Source organism: Lactuca serriola, chromosome 7 (genome assembly GCF_051521515.1).
Source record: "Lactuca serriola cultivar US96UC23 chromosome 7, Lser_US96UC23_V15, whole genome shotgun sequence".
Taxonomy (NCBI): domain Eukaryota; kingdom Viridiplantae; phylum Streptophyta; class Magnoliopsida; order Asterales; family Asteraceae; genus Lactuca; species Lactuca serriola.
This window is the reverse complement of record NC_136414.1, coordinates 21,432,730-21,452,088: the sequence shown is the minus strand read 5'-3', so window position 1 is coordinate 21,452,088 and position 19,359 is coordinate 21,432,730. Positions and strand designations below refer to the sequence as shown.

The 19,359-nt window shown below is 34.7% G+C and overlaps 1 long non-coding RNA gene across 1 annotated transcript; it reads right to left on the bottom strand.

Annotated features, from left to right (window-relative positions):
- Window positions 1-6,630: 6,630 nt before the first annotated feature.
- On the bottom strand, window positions 6,631-8,642 carry LOC145064768 (uncharacterized). Its single transcript, XR_013688068.1, has 3 exons — window positions 8,116-8,642; window positions 7,935-8,006; window positions 6,631-6,887 (listed from the first exon to the last, which is right to left on the bottom strand). It is a non-coding gene; the product is annotated as an uncharacterized LOC145064768 (long non-coding RNA).
- Between the last annotated feature and the right edge of the window lie 10,717 nt (window positions 8,643-19,359).

The window sequence follows — 19,359 nt, the reverse complement described above, 5'->3', positions numbered from 1 at the left end:
AAGGATTTAAGGGATATAAAGAATGCCGAAATCCGAGTTATAACGAAGAAGTTATGACCTGTCGAAGTTTCGCGACAAAACCAGCACGTCGCTGAATGTCGTAAAAAGTGAGTTTTCGATAAACTACTTTTTAGCCTTAATGATCTAAACAAAAGTCGTAGTATTCGTTAAACCGAGAAGTTCGATAAAAAGAACGCCCAAATCTGACTTCGTATGAGGAAGTTATGAGTTTTCAAAGTTTCAACTTAGCAGTAGACAGCTAAAAACTCGAATTTTAGATCAAGCGATTTTTAGCCAACAAAACCTAAACGAGAATTGAAGGTCTCGTCATTAGGAGCACAACGGTAAAAAGTCTGACAAAAACGAACGTCGGATGAAGAAGTTATGAATTTTTAACGGATTTTCTGTCCCGGTGTGTTAAAAATAATAATATAAAATTTAAAGTCAAAATTAGCCGATGAAGTCTAAACGGAAGTTGTAGAGCGTAATTTTAGCTACGCGTGCATATAATAAACGTCAAAAACGGAGCTCGTATGCGAAAGTTATGGATTTTATAAGTTTTGGCGCGAAAATCAAGAAAATTCGCATAGTCACATTTTGCCACGTCACCTTCGTTGAAAAGGTGCCACGTGTCCTGCTGAGTCACCAAGCTGCTGAGTCATGCGAAGCCACGTTTCGGATTCTGATTTGACCGAAGGGAGGTCCAATCTGAGGCTCGCATATGGACCGAACCTCGCACCCTAGCTCCGAGCCTCGCACATGTGTTACGACTCCGCGGTCCAATCAACGAGTGCCACCGAGACCCTCGCACATGCTGACCACCTGCACATCGGACACACGCTTCGGCCCAATCACAAGAAGCCAACAGCCCCTTCACACATGCTACCCTCGTGCGAGCCACCCCCTGCGAAGCCTCTCAGCCGTCGGATCAGAAGCTTCTCAGCCGTTGGATCAGGACTTCGGACCCTATAAATAGAAGGGTACCTACGAAGGCTCTCGGTTACTTTCGGAGTTTTTCCATATTTAGCCCCTCTATTCATATTTTCTTCATCTTAGAATCCCCCAAAGCCCCGGTATCGATTGTAAACCCCGGAATACGCCACGAAGTGCCCGAGAAGCCCGGAAAATTTATCTTTTCGGTTTCAAAGCCCGACTTTTACAAAGCCCGGTTTCTCAATAAAACTCCTGGTTTTATTAGAAACGATCGTTTTAGGAAACGAATTGCCGATTATCACCAAATCATGTGAGTGTATAGTCACTTTCATTTTACACATAGATATGAAGAATTTACCTTATAATACGTGCTATGTGTAAATATATTAATTGTTTATTTGAGGTGACTGTTGTGTTGATGTTTTATACAAGTTTTAAACTGTATAAGTATTTTTATCTACAAATATGTTGGGTAGAACACGGGTAGATAGTGATGTGTGATAAAATTGATGAGAGGCCTCGATGTGTTTTGAGATCCAGTCATCTAGCGGAGTTTGGATGACGACCACGAACTTTCTAGACAGTCCAGCGGGAAATATTAGCAGGTCCACAACCTGTAGGTGTTAATGAACTGAGAATGTTCATTCGCTGTACTCCATCCCCCTCATGGTTGCCTTTAGGACATGTATGGCTGAGGAAACCCCTTAGCAGTAGTGTCCATCCCGGTGATATTCTTTAGGCTAGGTCCCTTGTGAAAAGTGTTTAGGGACGTAAAGTGAGGATAACCGGAACGGGTAATCAAGGTTATTGTTGATTGGTGAACTTAATAAGTTTATTATTATTATGGGTTGAAAACCCTATATGCTCACCAGGCTCCCAAGCCTGACCCACTCAGCTTTTTATGTTACAGGTAGTGGACCCCGAGCATAGTCGGAGGACGACGAGAGATTTTTGGATTATAGGTCAGTAGTTGTAAATAACTGTTGAAAGACTTATAATGTCTTGTTTATGCTTTTGATCTGTATCGGAACATGACATCCCGAGGTTTTGATATATATGGAAAATATATACCTTCTTAATGAAGGGTTTTGATAAACTTTTATCATATGTTGTTTGGGGACCAATTCCGCAACATCTTTTGAAAAGATTTCTCTGATTTTATTTTAAAAAGCATAAATTAAATCGGTCTTTTTTGGCCGAGAAATTAGGGGATGTCACACGGCAAGGCCAAGGCGTGACCGTACAGCTCCTCCTACTATGTTATGTTTCTGGGAAAAGACTCTGATAATCAATGTTTTGAAAACTAAATTTGTAATGTTTTGATGAACATGCCATGTTTTTAAAAGTTTAAATTTGCTTGAAATTTTGGATGTTACAAATTGTCATCCAAACAAAACAATTTTCATAATTGGTATAACTACTTGTTTATTTAAAATATAATATTTTATCTTAAAAATGAAAATTTAATGTAATATTATGATCTAATCTTATTTGTTTTATTTCAACATGGTAGAAAAATGACATGCAAAATTGTGATGTGGAAAATGACGAAAAAGCCCTTTCATGTCCAGGTCGGTAACATAAATCAAATATCATACTTCATAAAGTTTTATGCCACCATAGTTTTTCATTTTTATTTTTAATTTGTTCATTGCAGCTCATAGACAAATTCGGGCGACATCACTCATTACAATAAGTTGTAGAGTGGGGGAGATAAGAGAAAAAAGATGAGTTATACAACACTGCATGAGATAAAACAAGTTAAAGAGCAATAATATTAAGAAAAAAAAATGTAGATGTTTTCTTTATTAATTTAAATTTTACTTATACTTTTATACTTTTATGTTTTTGATAATTTCAAATTTGTTTTGATGTAAGAATTTTAAATTATTATTAATAAAATTTGTTTTTCTTACATTATATTTTTTGTTTTCATTTTTTGTTGCATGTGTTTTTTGTTAGGTGGTTACTATATAGTGTATATAAAATGTAAATGTGTGATTAAAGTTTATGAAAGTCTATGAGAAAAATATCACACTTTAATTTATTATTTGTGATTAACAGTACAAAATAATCGTAGGAAAAAAAACATTATGACTAAATAATAGCAAATGTCAAACTATCAAGAAATTCATGTGGACATCTGATTAACAATAGTCACAATAAATCAAAGCAAATGTGTCTAAATTAATGATGAAATAGGTTATACTAATAACCAATTTTTATGGTAATAAATTGAATATTGGTGACAATTACAAATATTATTGTGTCTATAAATCAACCATAGTTATTTTTTAATTGATTTTTATGTCGAAATGATATAAAATAGTCATAGTTATGACTTTTCATATGTCTGAATGATAGCATAAATCATAAAAAATAATACAAATATGGTCGTAAGCTAATATTAAGTCCATAATTTTAATAAAATGTGTGTCTTTATGATATTTATGATCATGTTATATTTAATTGTGTGTCTCTATACGATAAACAATAGTCACAATAAAAGATTGTTTTTTGTGACTAATTATTAGTAAATCGCCACTTATGAAATTAATTACATGTGACTATTTAGCGAACATGGTCATACCTAATATTCTTAATAAACTTTAAACTGTGTGACAATATATTAGTAAAACACCACAATAAAACAACATGCATGTCGCAAGTTGGTGATACAGTCACTATAATTACAAAATAAATGTGTTCACTAACGGTTTAACGTTATAATATTGTACAAAATGATTGATTTTAGCAACAAAATTCTCTACCCAATAGCCACACTTTTATAATACGGTCACATTTTTTCATATCATATGGACACTACATTTTAAAGTGACCATAAAACTCATACGATGATGTCGTCTTCCGTGACACTTTTAGTGAAAAGTAAAATGTCACTATATGGATATGGTCACACTTTTATGGTGTGTCTGTAGGTCATTTTTGTACTAGTGTTAGCAGAGACATATAAGAGCATTAGGGAGCCATTTGTCGACGCTATTGAATTGAATCTTTGTAGTGTTAACATGGGCGGGGGACAAATTTATTTATTTGGGAAATCGGTCTTGGAGGTAAATGAATTCTATCTATCTTTAGTTCTGTAGGAAAACCTGGTTGAGAATAAGAAAAAAAAAAAGAACTCCACCGATCACCGAGATAAATTTATGTCCGCAAATAAGACGTTGAAGCATCAAAAACTAGTAGTTGATTTTATTGCACCATTGCTTATTTTTCAATGATTTCTCACTAAATTAGCAAGAGAAGATCAATGATTTTGTCTATAATACATTTGTGAGTTTGAAAACCTCAAAGTATCAAAATACCATCATTTGGATATTTATGATCATTTATATTCATTTTACATGTTCATTTACGCTCTAGTGTTGCCCTTCCTACTTGAGGTTGATGGTTCAAGTCTCGCCGTGGATATTGGTAGTTTAGGAGTATGTTAGATTTTCCGTTTTAAGAAAAAAAATCTTAATGAATAATCATTTACAACATAATGAATGAATCAACACTAACCAAAATAAACGAGGTCGTTTTTTTAATGAACGTACATAATTAATGAACAATAAAATTGATCCGTTCGTTTACGTGTTTGTGTTAGCTCATTAAGTCGGTTAATGTTAAACGAACTTTCATGAACAAATTATCATCGTTCATGTTCGTCAAGTTTGTTTAAAACCCTAGTTAATGCAAGGAAGGTTAAGAACTCAAAATTTTGTTTATTTTTGTTGCGAATAACCTTCAAAATTGTGAAGGTGGAATGAGTTGCATTAATTATATGTATAGCTCAAATTGCCTGTCTAATAATAAACATCGGTTGAAGATACCTGTGCCAAAAGAACCAAAACAATTATAGTTGTAATGAGTTGTAATTGTGGATCTCAAGTAACTTTGGATATATATATATATATATATATATATATATATATATATATATATATATATATATATATATATATATATATATATATATATATATATACTAAACAAAAAATTAAATATGCAAGTTTAAATAAAATTTTATTTAAATTTGAAATTTTAGATTTGAAATTTGAATTTAAAAAGAAACATATTAAATATTATATGAGTACTATTATTATAATTTATTGGTTATTTTCAATTAAGACAATTATTAATTGTGGTGTCAATATGATATGTTAATTAAGAAAATAAAAGAAAAATAAGACAAAAAATTAAATATGCAAGTTTAAATAAAATTTTATTTAAATTTGAAATTTTAGATTTGAAATTTGAATTTAAAAAGAAACATATTAAATACTATATGAGTACTAATATTATAATTTATTGGTTATTTTCAATTAAGACAATTATTAATTGTGGTGTGAATATGATATGTTAATTAAGAAAATAAAAGAAAAATAAGAAATTGACAAATGGAAAAAACAATTAGTCAAAAATACCAAAAAATGACATGTGTCCAAGTTAATAAGAGAGTGACATGTAGCAAAATTATTTTCATTTATTAGGAAGAATATATATATATATATATATATATATATATATATATATATACACACACACACACTAGGGAAATCTAGAGGCCTTGCTAAGCACGACCCACGAGTTGCGTAAAGTTTTAGTTAAAGAGAATATCGGGAAAAAAATCCATTGAAAGTAAATTGCTATTATGGAAAAGAAAATTGAAATGCATTGCCATCTGGTAAAAACTAAAGTACATCGTCTATATTTTTTTTTGTTGGAAATACAATGATGTGATATTAATAAATGACATGTCAAATGGCTGTTTCCAAATTGAATAGTCTAACAAAAAAGGAAATGTAACAAATGCAGTTTATCATCATAAAATTAGAGAAAAATATAGTGTAGCATAATCATCACTACAAATCTTAATCAAGCAGGCCATATTTAACAATAAGCTAAAACCAACATGCAAATGAAGGAGCTTTACCTTTAATCAAACGTCATTAAGCATGCATTTCGATTCGGGTCGTATTCTATGGTTACGATTCTACCATACGGTATTTCTGAACAAGTCCCTGGATAACAAGTCTCAAGGTTGCTTTTCCCCGAGGTCTGGAGAAAGCTGAAATCAATAGGATTTCCCTAATCCTCCCTCATTAAGCAGTAGTTTCTCTAGTGCTTCTCGTGATTACAACAAATTTTATTCAAATCCCCTAATATGGTATTCCAAAACCAATCGATTTCTATTTCACTTTTATGGTTAACATAAAATCGCATGTAACTACAATAAATATATTCACAAATAAGTCCCATTTAAATTATTTCTTATTCACAAAAAAAACATAATTCAATCTTAAATATTAGGTAAAACTAAAACTCAAACAAAACAAATTTATTCAACATATTAAAAAATCACAAAGCTTTTTTTATTAAAGCATTTATCTATGTTATAATTTAAAATAGTCCAACCTAAGAAAAATGCACGAAAACACATGGCATACAGTGGCAGACCTATGTGGAGAATTGGGGTCCCGCTTGAAGTATGAGGGACACCCCTAATAAAATAGCCTGCCCACTAAAGGCATATAGCAATTTTCGATTTGGAATGCCCCAAAACAGAGCAAAATTCTTTTTTATCCGCCGTATAATAACAATCTTTGTAAGAAATAACATAACGCAGATCATTACCTCTATAGCCACAGAAAGGTGGCCCCACCTTATAGTTTGTCACCTTGTAACTTCGTCTATAATAACTCAAAAAGTATATGAACTAAAGGTGTTAACAAATGATCTTGTCAGTTTTGTAGATAAAGTCATCAAGTATCCTACTCTCAAGACTTAAATTTACCTTTGTATAGTATTATTTTTTAAACAAAGTATGTGCTTGCAATTTATTTTCTTTAACATAATTTATATGTACTAAGTCGACAGAGAACATCAAACAATTTCTACAATCTGGATGTACTTCTCGTTCTTGGGTCATCGTTTTTGCTTGTATATTACTGCAGATGTTGGAAAAGAACATAAACCATCAGAAAATGTATTTTTCAATTTTGGCAGGACAATAAAGATAAGCTTTCTTAAGTCTCTTCACATCAAAGTTCATATTCTCATATCTTATTGGATCATAAAATTGTATCTAAGCGATTATACTAAATATAAAAACATGCATATATCAAATTATACACATCACAAAACACTTTGCAGTGCACAAGAGCTGACCTTGCAACTAAAAAACTAAAATCGTCACTCTTCCAAAGTCTATAACACAAAAAGCAACTTGAAACCTCGTAACCTAAGTAGGCCATGCGATTTAGTCGACTATCAGAAACCAATCCATGTTTGTTGGATATCATAATGAAGTAAAAAAAAATCATATTTTAAATTATCGCAATTATAATCAGCAGATTGGGCGACCATAGCTTTTGTAACTTCATCAAAACAGTGAGCATCAAAATATTAAGGCTTACGGATACAATCGAACCGATTATTCTCAACATTAAACCAATCAATTGGTATAAAAAATACTCCCAAGATAATAGTTCAACAGAAGCCCGAACTTAACAAAATTGCATATTGTTTGTTGGTGAAAATATCCAAAAATCAACACAGACTCGAATCTAATATAGATATTGGCATAGCTTGGGTGCAATCTTCAACCCATAAGATAAGTTTTTGATTTCTGACTAAGAACCATTATTTTAATAATATTCCAAAACTAAATAGAGATTAGATTGACGGATGAGCATGTATTTCAGGTTGACGGATATCAGTTCCAATATACTAGGAAATAGCATAACTTTGAGGATAATGAACCAAGAAAATAGCTAATGAAAGAAAAACATATTCAATTTTGAGGATAATGATATGGAATCAAACACATGCAGGTTGTAACAATAACATAAATATACAAAAAAACAGGTCGAAATACAACTTACAGAATATTGCATGTATAAACAATGAACAAAAATTGAACTTAGAGTTTACATCCATTAACACAAATTGTAGTTATAATAATTCCAAAACCTACTACTGAAACAATTTCTTACCAGTGGTAGACTCGTCTCTCTCTAATTTGTTTTTAATATGAAAAACATAGATTGTCAAGGGAGATTCCAAAACTAAAAAAATCAATATAAAAATCAGAACCAGTAAATCTAGGAAATCAAAATTGAACTTCAATATATCAAAGGGAGAGTTTTAAATTGGAAAAAAAGTTGATGCATTTACCTTACAATTGTGTGGTGCTCCGGTCCTCAACAAAACCTAGATTGTTGGACGAAGATGTAGGTATAGATTTAAATTTGGATTAATGGCTTAACTAAGAGACAAGGTTTGCAGAGAGCGAAATGACGAACTGAAAAGAAGGAGCAGTCATACCGTCCAAAGAAAGCCAGAGAAGATAAGAGCGTCAGAGAGAAAGTCCGCGCGAGTGGATTATTAGTTATAGAAACCTAAATTAGAATGTGGGGACCAAACAGTTCATAGAAAACCAGTGGTATGGAGTTACGGCATCAATATGAAACAACGATTATGCTTCTTATCTGCAAAGAAACCCATCGATTGATCAATTGCAGAGCAGCGGTGGCGAAATGAGCAAACGTCGGTATATTGGGTTGTTGGATAGAGAGAGGTGATGGAGGTGGTGTATTGAGAAAGTAAGGAAGCATTAGAGGAAAGGAAGCATTGGAGGAGGTGAATGGAAGCGTGGAGGTGACGAGATTACTTTTCAAACGGTGGCACATTGTCCCATTTAGTGGAATCATGAGGGATGAACCATCCATTACGACCCGACCCATAAGGTTGCTTAAAATCAAGAAAAAACAGCCGAAAATCCAAAAAAAATCCCATACTTATTCTACATTGATCCACCTTTCCTATTTTGCTTAATTTCTAAAGCATAGGGTTTCTTTATATATATATATATATATATATATATATATATATATATATATATATATATATATATATATATATATATATATATATATGTATATATATATATATATATATGGTTCTAAATGGCGTGAGGCGTGGTGTGGCGACAAGGTCAAGCCTCAAAATTAACGAGTCATGGCGAGTCACGACGTTTTTCAAGTCGTGATGTGAGGTGGAGATTTTGTATTAATTTAAAATTATATTACCACATAAATATAAATTTATATTAAATATAACTACTTTTTAGAAGTGTTAGATCAATAACAAGTAACACAAATTTAACGAAAACCATAAAACATGTATCTCCGATTAGAAAAGACATAACAAAGAGCAAAAAACCGTGTCTCAAACGAAAAAACACGCGTCATAACACGTCATAACGCGCAATGGCGTGTCATATCACGCCTTGCCACGCGCCACGCCTAACAGCAATGTTATGAGGCTTTTCGTAACGGCGGAGCCACGCCTCACGCCATGGTGCACTTTTTAGAACACTGTGTGTGTGTGTGTGTGTGTGTATATATATATATATATATATATATTCTAACTATCTATTGTGTGTGGATGTATAATTCATTGTGAACCAATTATTTTAGTTATTTAAAAAAAAGTGATTAATATATATTATTGAATTAAAACTAATAGAAAAACACAATTTAATTTCATTATAAGGGTATTTTAGTCAATTGAGATACATTTAAAAAAGAAAATTTCTAGATTTTTGGGGATAACTAATTCTCATGATTTAAAAAGTCAGATTTTTTAATTAATGCAATTTTAATTATAACGTAATGCTTAATTATATCAAATTTTATTATGCTAGATTGACATTCTATTATAATGATATTCTACAAGAATGTCAGAATAGAATTTTGATTAAATGAACTTCTTGAAAAAAATATAACATTCTTGAACTATTAGTTGAAAAATAATAGGATCCTTGTATATTCATGGACATCTGAATGTGTGTGTGTGTATATATATATATATATATATATATATATATATATATATATATTACTAAATAATATTCTTATACATTTTAATACAATTATATATATTCCAACAGTATGTCATATAAATGAAATAAATTCTTAAAAAACATAGAATTTTTAAAAATACAATCCTTGAAAGAATACACTTGATCTTCTTCAATGGTCCAGAGTCGAATGGATTCCAACCATTCTTATGAGAATGACATTCTTGATGGGTTTTGGCCATATGAACATTCCTATGTGCACATGCAACCCTAATGCTTGGATCTAGGTTTCTCTAATTGAACATACATTGAATCCAAGACATCTAATGGCTAATATACAATAACAATAATATGAGAACAGAGATTAGAAGTTTACCTTGAATCACTTGCTTAATCTTGTTGTCCTTGAGGCTTTAGAGTCACAATTGTCACTCCTCTAATGGCTTACAAACACCAACTAGCAAGGAGGATGATTAGAGTCCCCCCCCCCCCCGGGGAAGAGAAATTCGGCCAGGGTTTCTTCTCTAAGCACAAGTGCCGATTTCTCTTGACCCTAAGGGTCTATTTATACTTGCAAGGCTCCTAGGGTTTCACCCTTAAACCCTAATTGGATAACTTAGGCCCTAAGCAATCCAAATCCCTTTCATGATAAGCCTTGGACGATTTTATGGCTATCCTTAGCCCTAGAAATCGTCCACCCCCTATCCATAAAGGATATATAGCCCAAAGTGCAACTATCAAACAATTGATAGTTTATACCCCTTTATTTAATTAATCTCTTTAAGTCACCAAATTAATTCCTAATTAATTTATGACTTATATTAATCAAATAATAATATTATTATTCCTTATATTATTCTTATAATATATTAATAATATTCCTTCTCTCATTATAAATCATCCTGTCAAGTTGCTATGGTGAAGGCAACCCAAAAGGACCATGCTCAACCGGGTCAAATACTTGCCTAATATAGTTGTAGCCTTAGACACTATTCCAATAGTCTCCCACTTGGATAAGTCTAGTAACTATATACAAGTATATTCCTATTAGCAATCGTAGCTCTCAAACACGCTGTTAAACTCTGATCTAATCAATCTTGTCCTTCAGATAAGGGATCGTACAGTCCTCTGTTAGACATCATGCTGACAATTCTATGGAACAATTTGTCTAGCATTTGGTTTCTCGATCTCCGATTCATTTGACATAGAACTTAATCGAACACATCAATTCAGTTCTGACCGGGCCCGACACATAAGTCAAATCAAATCATCGAGCGGTCGAGATATCGCTTTTACCCTCTTGGGATAAAAGTAACAGATAAACTTCGACTTATATGCATTTACTTATTCATTAATCAGCCATACACAACAATGCGTTTTATAACATCAAGTTACTGATGCGGTTTCGCATTATCAATGTACAACCAATCAACAAATAACAAACCATATATATTGGTTTTAAGACTATATGATATTATCGTCTTGCGATCACCCCTTTTATCACATTCCATAAGGTGATTCCAGCAAGCATGGGTTTATTCCAATGCTCAAAACTAGTTCATAAGCACTCATGAACGTTGCAGCAAAATTTTGCTATGTCTAATACCATTTAGACAATCTACACACCAATTCATGAAAATCTTCATTCATACCTACTTCCAACATATGAACGATTGTGGACAATTTGAACAATTCGATTATTCTTAATAAACTCAATTATTCTGGAAGTCAAAACATGCAAAATGAAACAATAGTTAAACAATTAACATAAGACAATAACATTACTCATAAATAATACTCTTTTATTTAATCATCAAATGTTAATTACATTTATCTATTACACGTTTCAACTATTATCTAATCTATACTAATATCATCCTTCAGCCCAATACTCCTAGCATGCTGCAACTGCTTAACCCTACTCAGTCCCTTCGTAAGCGGATCTGCTGGGTTATCTTCTGATGATATCCTCTTCACTACGAGTTGTCCTTCTTCTACACGATGTCTAATAAAGTGATATTTTTTGTCGATATGTCTAGATCTACCATGATCCCTCGGTTCCTTGGTCAAGGCAACCGCTCCTTCATTATCACAGAAAATCTCCATGGGCTCCTTTATGGCGGGTACAACTCCAAGATCACCGATGAAGTTCTTTAACCATATTGCCTCCTTCGACGCTTCGCTCGCTGCAATGTACTCTGATTCGCACGTTGAATCAGCTACGGTTTCCTGCTTGGAACTTTTCCAAGTTACTGCTCCTCCATTCAGGGTAAAGACCCAACCCGACTGCGAACGGTAGTTGTCCCTATCGGTCTGAAAGCTGGCGTCACTATACCCTCGCACCTTCAAGTCATCACTCCCTCCGAAGACTAAGAACCATTCCTTCATCCTCCGAAGGTACTTAAGGATATTCTTGACCGCAATCCAATGGGCTCTGCCAGGGTTCCCTTGATATCTGCTAACCATGCTCAAAGCAAAGGCTACATCAGGGCGAGTACAAGTCATAGCATACATGATTGATCCAACTGCGGAAGCGTATGGTACTCGGCTCATTTCTGCTATTTCAGCTTCGGTACTCGGACTTTGAGTCTTACTCAACTTGGCATTACTTTGTATCGGTAATTCTCCCTTCTTCGAGTTTTCCGTACTAAAACATTTTAGTACCTTATCTAAGTAAATGTCCTGACTAAGTCCTATTAGTCTCTTACTTCTTTCTCTCACTATCCTTATTCCCAAAATATAGGAAGCCTCTCCGAGGTCCTTCATAGCGAAGCACTTCCCGAGCCAGGACTTAACCTCCTGCAGAGTCGGGACGTCGTTTCCTATGAGTAGTATGTCGTCGACATACAGAACGAGGAAGCTTACTATACTCCCACTGGCTTTGACATATACACATGATTCATCTTCGCTTCGTACAAATCCAAACTCTTTGACTTTCTCATCGAAGCAAAGATTCCATCTGTGAGACGCTTGCTTAAGTCCATAAATGGACTTCTCAAGCTTACACACTCTATTCGGATGCTTCGAATCGACAAAACCTTCTGGCTGAGCCATGTAAACATCCTCAGCCAACTTCCCATTAAGGAAAGCGGTTTTGACATCCATTTGCCAAATCTCATAATCATGAAATGCGGCAATAGCTAGCATCACTCTAATAGACTTAATCTTCGCAACTGGTGAGAAGGTCTCATCATAGTGAACTCTGGGAGTTTGAGTAAAGCCCTTCACAACCAATCGCGCCTTATATGTGTGTACGTTTCCATCCATGTCGGTCTTCTTCTTGAAGATCCATTTGCACCCGACGGTCTTACGTCCGGGCACATTATCAACCAAATTCCAAACTTGGTTGTCATACATGGATCGGATCTCGCTGTCCATTGCCTCTTTCCATTTCGCAGACTCCGGGCCTGCCATAGCTTCCTTATAGCTATTAGGTTCATCTAGATTTATTAGTGTACCATCACTAATATACGTATCCTCTTCGGTAGTAATATGAAAACCATAAAACTGGGGTAGAACTCTAACTCTATCAGAACGTCTAAGAGGTAAGGATTCGTCAATCGGTTCAACCAGAGTTTCCTCCTCGGGTTGAGCGCCAGCGGTAGAGGTTCCTTCATCTATCGACTCTTAAATCTCTTCAAGTTCGATTTGCCTCCCACTGTCTCCTTGACTTATGAGTTCTCGCTCTCGGAAAACTCCTATCCTCACAACAAAGACAACATTGTCCTTCGGTCTATAGAAGAGATATCCAAAGGATTTCTGCGGGTAGCCGATGAAAATACATCGCTCACTACGAGGTTCGAGCTTGTCGTGAGTATCTCGTCTTACGAAAGCCTCGCAACCCCAAACCTTGATATGTTCCAACGAGGGAGCTTTCCCTGTCCACATCTCGTGAGGTGTTTTGGCAACCTTCTTAGTAGGGACTCGGTTAAGGATATGGGCGGCAGTCTCTAAGGCATACCCCCAAAAAAAGATAGGCAGTGAAGCACGAATCATCATAGAGCGAACCATGTCTAACAAGGTTCGATTACGCCTGTCCGCCACACCATTCAACTGCGGTGTCCTAGGTGGCGTCAATTGTGAAACTATTCCATACTCCTTGAGATAATCGTGGAATTCAAGACTTAGGTACTCTCCTCCTCGATCGGATCGAAGCATCTTGATTTTCCTGCCCAATTGATTCTCCACTTCATTTTTGAACTCTTTGAACTTTTCAAAAGTTTCCGACTTTTACTTGATTAAGTAAATATACCCATATCTACTATAGTCATCGGTAAAAGTCACATAGAAGCGGTTTCCATCCTTCATGGTTGATCTAAACGGTCCACATACATCGGTATGTATTAGGTCCAATAGACCCTCACCCCTTTCACATGTACTTATGAAGGGTGACTTAGTCATCTTTCCAAGTAAACAAGACTCGCATGTGTCATCTTCCCTAAGGTCGAATGACTCCAACACTCCATCCTTTTGGAGTTGGGCTATGCGCTTCTTGTTGACATGTCCAAGACGACAATGCCACAAGGATGCTCTATCCACACCATTGGAAGAATCTATGTATAAAACATCATTTCCTAAGTTATCTACAATCATAACAGTTTCATAAATTCCATTACATGGTATAGCTTCAAAATATAAGACACCATTTAGATAAGCAAGAATAGAATCATTCTCATTATTAAAAGAAAATCTAAAACCTTGTCTAAACAAACCATGAAATGAAATGATGTTTCTAGCCATTTCTGGCGAATAGCAACAATTGTTCAAATCTAAAGATAAACCATTCCTAAGCACTAAAGAATACACTCCAATCTTGGTCACAGGCGACAATCTTCTGTTCCCCATGATTAGATTTATTCTTCCATGCTCCACATCCCTATTTCTTCTTAGTCCCTGCAAATCGGAACAAATATGATACCCACAACCGGTATCAAGGACCCAAGAATTAGCATGAGATGAATCATTAGATTTAATTGTATAAATACCTGCGAAAGATGGCTTGATCTTTCCTTCCCTTATGGCTTGCAAGTAGTCTGGGCAGCTTCTCTTCCAATGCCCTATTTTATGGCAATGATGGCACTCTGCCTCCTTAGGGTTAGGACAAGGTTTAGCAGGATCAACTTTGGTCCCACTAGAAGAGGAACCATCTCGGGACTTTCCCTTGCGATGGCTCTTAGACGGACCCTTCCTCTTCTTGCCTCTTCCTTGCCCAATGGCCAAAACAGGGGCAGCGGGTGGATTGGGAGTGGGTGCAACAGACTTGTCCTTTAGGTTGCTTTCAGCAACCCTAAGGAGACCTTGGAGCTTGCTTAGGGTGACCTCTTCCTTGTTCATGTGGTAGGTCATCCTAAATTGATTGTAACACGGAGGCAAAGAGTGAAGCACCATGTCGATCGCCAAGTCTTCCCCAAAGTCAACATTCAACTTGCGAAGACAATAGACATACCTTTGCATCTTTTGGGTGCACGGTAAGAGATTCTCCATGACCCATTTTAGCGGAAATCATGTTAGTGAAAATCTCGTAACGCTCTTGCCTCGCGTTCTGGTGGTATCTCTCCAACAAGTCTTGGTGCATTTCATACGGATACATGTCCTCATAGGACTTTTGGAATTCGGTATTCATGGTGGCTATCATGATGCAATGTACCTTTGTTGCATCACGCTCATGAGTTTCAAAAGCGGTCATTTCAGCCGGAGTAGCGATTTCTGGGTTGATTTTCTCGAGCTTCTCATCTAGGACATACTCCTTGTCCTCATAGCGAGCAATTGTGCGAATGTATCTTATCCATTCGCTAAAGTTCGTCCCATCGAAAGTAACCTTTTGACAAAGGCTCATCAATGTGAATGAACTAGCAGCAGCGTTGTTTGCGTTCGACATCTACAAATAGAAAGGACAAAGATAGATTAGAATATGAATCCCTAATTATCACCCAATAAGAAAAATTAGGGCTAGGATCCAACAACAATATTTACATATTAGAAAAGGGATGCCGTAATCTAACATGCAAACAATTTGAAGGTAAGTGAATGACGATTCACTAATTCTCCACCACATAACTTTAAGTTCTAAATGTATTGAGAATTCCTAGGTTTAGATGAGATTCATTGAAAACTTTTCAATGGCATGTTTAAATCTCCATATGACCCTCTCATTTGTGACTGGGATACCGAGGATCACAAAGTGGGTGTGAATTACCATGCAAATTTACATGGTGCCTTCATTGTAACGATCACCTATTCGATGTGTCGGTAAACGACACACGCTCCATCGAACTATGATAAACAATGAATCACCCTCTGCCACCTTTGCTTAGAACCAATTAGTGTGTTGGTAAACCACACACGCTCCACTAACTTCTTAACAAGGGTGCAAAGTGTAATTTCATGGGATTGCATCAATTCACTTTTCCTAAAGTAACTAAGATTGGGAAATTTTTTGAAAAACATGTAGTTACTTTGTATTTTATATTATACTTTTAATGAAGAGATGAGGTTGCCCTATCCTACCCGTTCGGCTAACGACCCTCCACCGATCAAGCAAGCGGTGGGTGTGAGTGTACACCCATTAAGCGTCATTTTATAGGCAGCAACGTTATACCCACCTTATAGACCGGCTTCGTAAATGAGGCATACTAACGATAAGACTAGCATTTTAATTATACATATATATATATATATATATTAATCTTGTAATATTATATTAGTATAGGGTTGGATTTTAAACTTGTAAAATTCTAGGGTTTGAAATTTAAATTGTCTAAATTAAACTTTTAATCACAAAACATAAATTTCAAAACTTGAGGTCAAGTTTTAAACTTTTAAAAACATAGAGGATCAAATAACAAATAATCTTAATTAACAATTAATTCCATAATTATCCATATTTGATTTATTTAATGATTTCTTGTAAAACAATTTACCAATTTAATAAAATAATTAATCAATTATCAAATAAGGAAACAAATATTTTATTAATTGATAAATATCTTCAGTTAAGTCAAGAATATACTCATATATATCATAAAATCGGATTTATATTGATCTAATATGATTAAGGCAAGTATCTCAAAGATAAACAGCAAGAAATCCCGAAGTTTCCTTTTTCTGACGCTCGAACTCGCCGAGTAGACAGATGGACTCGCCGAGTTGAGCCTACTCGCCAAGTACCACCATGGGACTCGCTGAGTTCATCAGCCAGAGGACAAAAAAATGATTTTTTCAGCAACAAAGAAGCAACCAAAGTATGAATTCAATAGAAACCAATCTAGGCTCTGATACCACTGATGGGTTTTGGCCATATGAACATTCCTATGTGCACATGCAACCCTAATGCTTGGATCTAGGTTTCTCTAATTGAAAATACATTGAATCCAAGACATCTAATGGCTAATATACAATAACAATAATATGAAATCAGAGATTAGAAGTTTACCTTGAATCACTTGCTTAATCTTGTTGTCCTTGAGGCTTTAGAGTCACAATTGTCACTCCTCTAATGGCTTACAAACACCAACTAGCAAGGAGGATGATTTGAGAGAGAGAGGGGGGAAGAGAAATTCGGCCAGGGTTTCTTCTCTAAGCACAAGTGCCGATTTCTCTTGACCCTAAGGGTCTATTTATACTTGCAAGGCTCCTAGGGTTTCACCCTTAAACCCTAATTGGATAACTTAGGCCCTAAGCAATCCAAATCCCTTTCATGATAAGCCTTGGACGATTTTATGGCTATCCTTAGCCCTAGAAATCGTCCACCCCCTATCCATAAAGGATATATAGCCCAAAGTGCAACTATCAAACAATTGACAGTTTATACCCCTTTATTTAATTAATCTCTTTAAGTCACCAAATTAATTCCTAATTAATTTATGACTTATATTAATCAAATAATAATATTATTATTCCTTATATTATTCTTATAATATATTAATAATATTCCTTCTCTCATTATAAATCATCCTGTCAAGTTGCTATGGTGAAGGCAACCCAAAAGGACCATGCTCAACCAGGTCAAATACTTGCCTAATATAGTTGTAGCCTTAGACACTATTCCAACAATTCCATGATATCAGGTGAGAATTATATTATGTAAGAATATATTCTATGAGAATACATTTATCTTCATTATCTAACATATGTAATGCCCCTGTTTCTACAAAAAAAAAAAAAAAGCACTCTCAAATCCTGTGATAATAACCATACAAATTTTAGTGATTCTGAAAGAATGAATACCACATGTAACTGAATTTGGAAAAAAAAATACAAAAGAAAAATAGATTTACTTCTCATTTTGTTCCTTCTCAACTGTGACATCCCCAATTTTACGGTCAGAAAAGACCGGTTTGTTTATGCTTTGTTTTAAAATCAGAGTTATCTTTTAAAAAAAACAGTTGCGGAATTTGTCCCAAAAACAAAACATGATAACCATTTATCAAAGCATTTCTTTTAAGAAATGTATTTTATTTAAATAACAAAATATCGGGATGTCATGTTCCGATATAGACCAAAAGCATAATCAGTATAAAATAGACCTTACAACAGTTCTTTATAACTACTGATCTATAATCCAAAACCTCTCGTCAAGTCCCCCAACTTATACTCTTGTGCCATTATCTATAATGCAAAGAAAACTGAGTGGGTCAGGCTTGGGAGCCTGGTGAGCATATAGGGTTTTCAACCCACAATAATATAATTATTATATTTAATCATCAAACAATCAACCCAATTACCCATCCCCGTTATCTTCTTTATTTCTTAAGGTTTTACCCTAAGAATCACATATCCTTCATTCATTCATTCCTAAAGATTGACTTTAAGGAATAGACACAAATTCCACTGTTACTTAAGGCGCATCTTCCAACTTTATCATTTAAGCGCCTTTGTCGGGATTACGACATTCACTATTAGGCGCATCTGCAATTATTATCCTTTAAGCGCATCTGCCAGGATTACGGCATTCACTATTTGGCACATCTGCCGACCTTATCCTATAAGCGCATCTGCCAGGATTATCCTATAAGCGCATCTGCTAGTATTATGACATTCTCTATTTGGCGCATCTGCCGACATTATGCTTAAGCGCATCTGCTAGCATTATGACATTCTCTATTTGGCGCATCTGCCGACATTATCCTATAAGCGCATCTGCCAGGATTACGACATTCACTACTTGGTGCATTTACCGATATTATTCTTAAGCGCATCTGCTAGTATTATGACATTCTCTAATTTGTGCATCTGCCAATATCATTCTTAATCATCTTTCATACCTCATCATTTTATCACATACCAACTATCTCATCTACCCATGTTCTACCTAACATATTTGTAGATATAAAATACATATACAGTTTAACTCATTTAAAAACTATATAAAACATCCATTCCACACTCATCTCAAATAAGCAAACAATGTATAAACACATAGCACGTATTTCATAGCAAATACTTAATGTTTATGTGTTAGAAGAAAGTAACCACACACTCACCCAAAACATAACTTAATACATTAAAACAATATTTGTATTAAAATTGTGTTTATGAAAGGTACTATACACTCACTT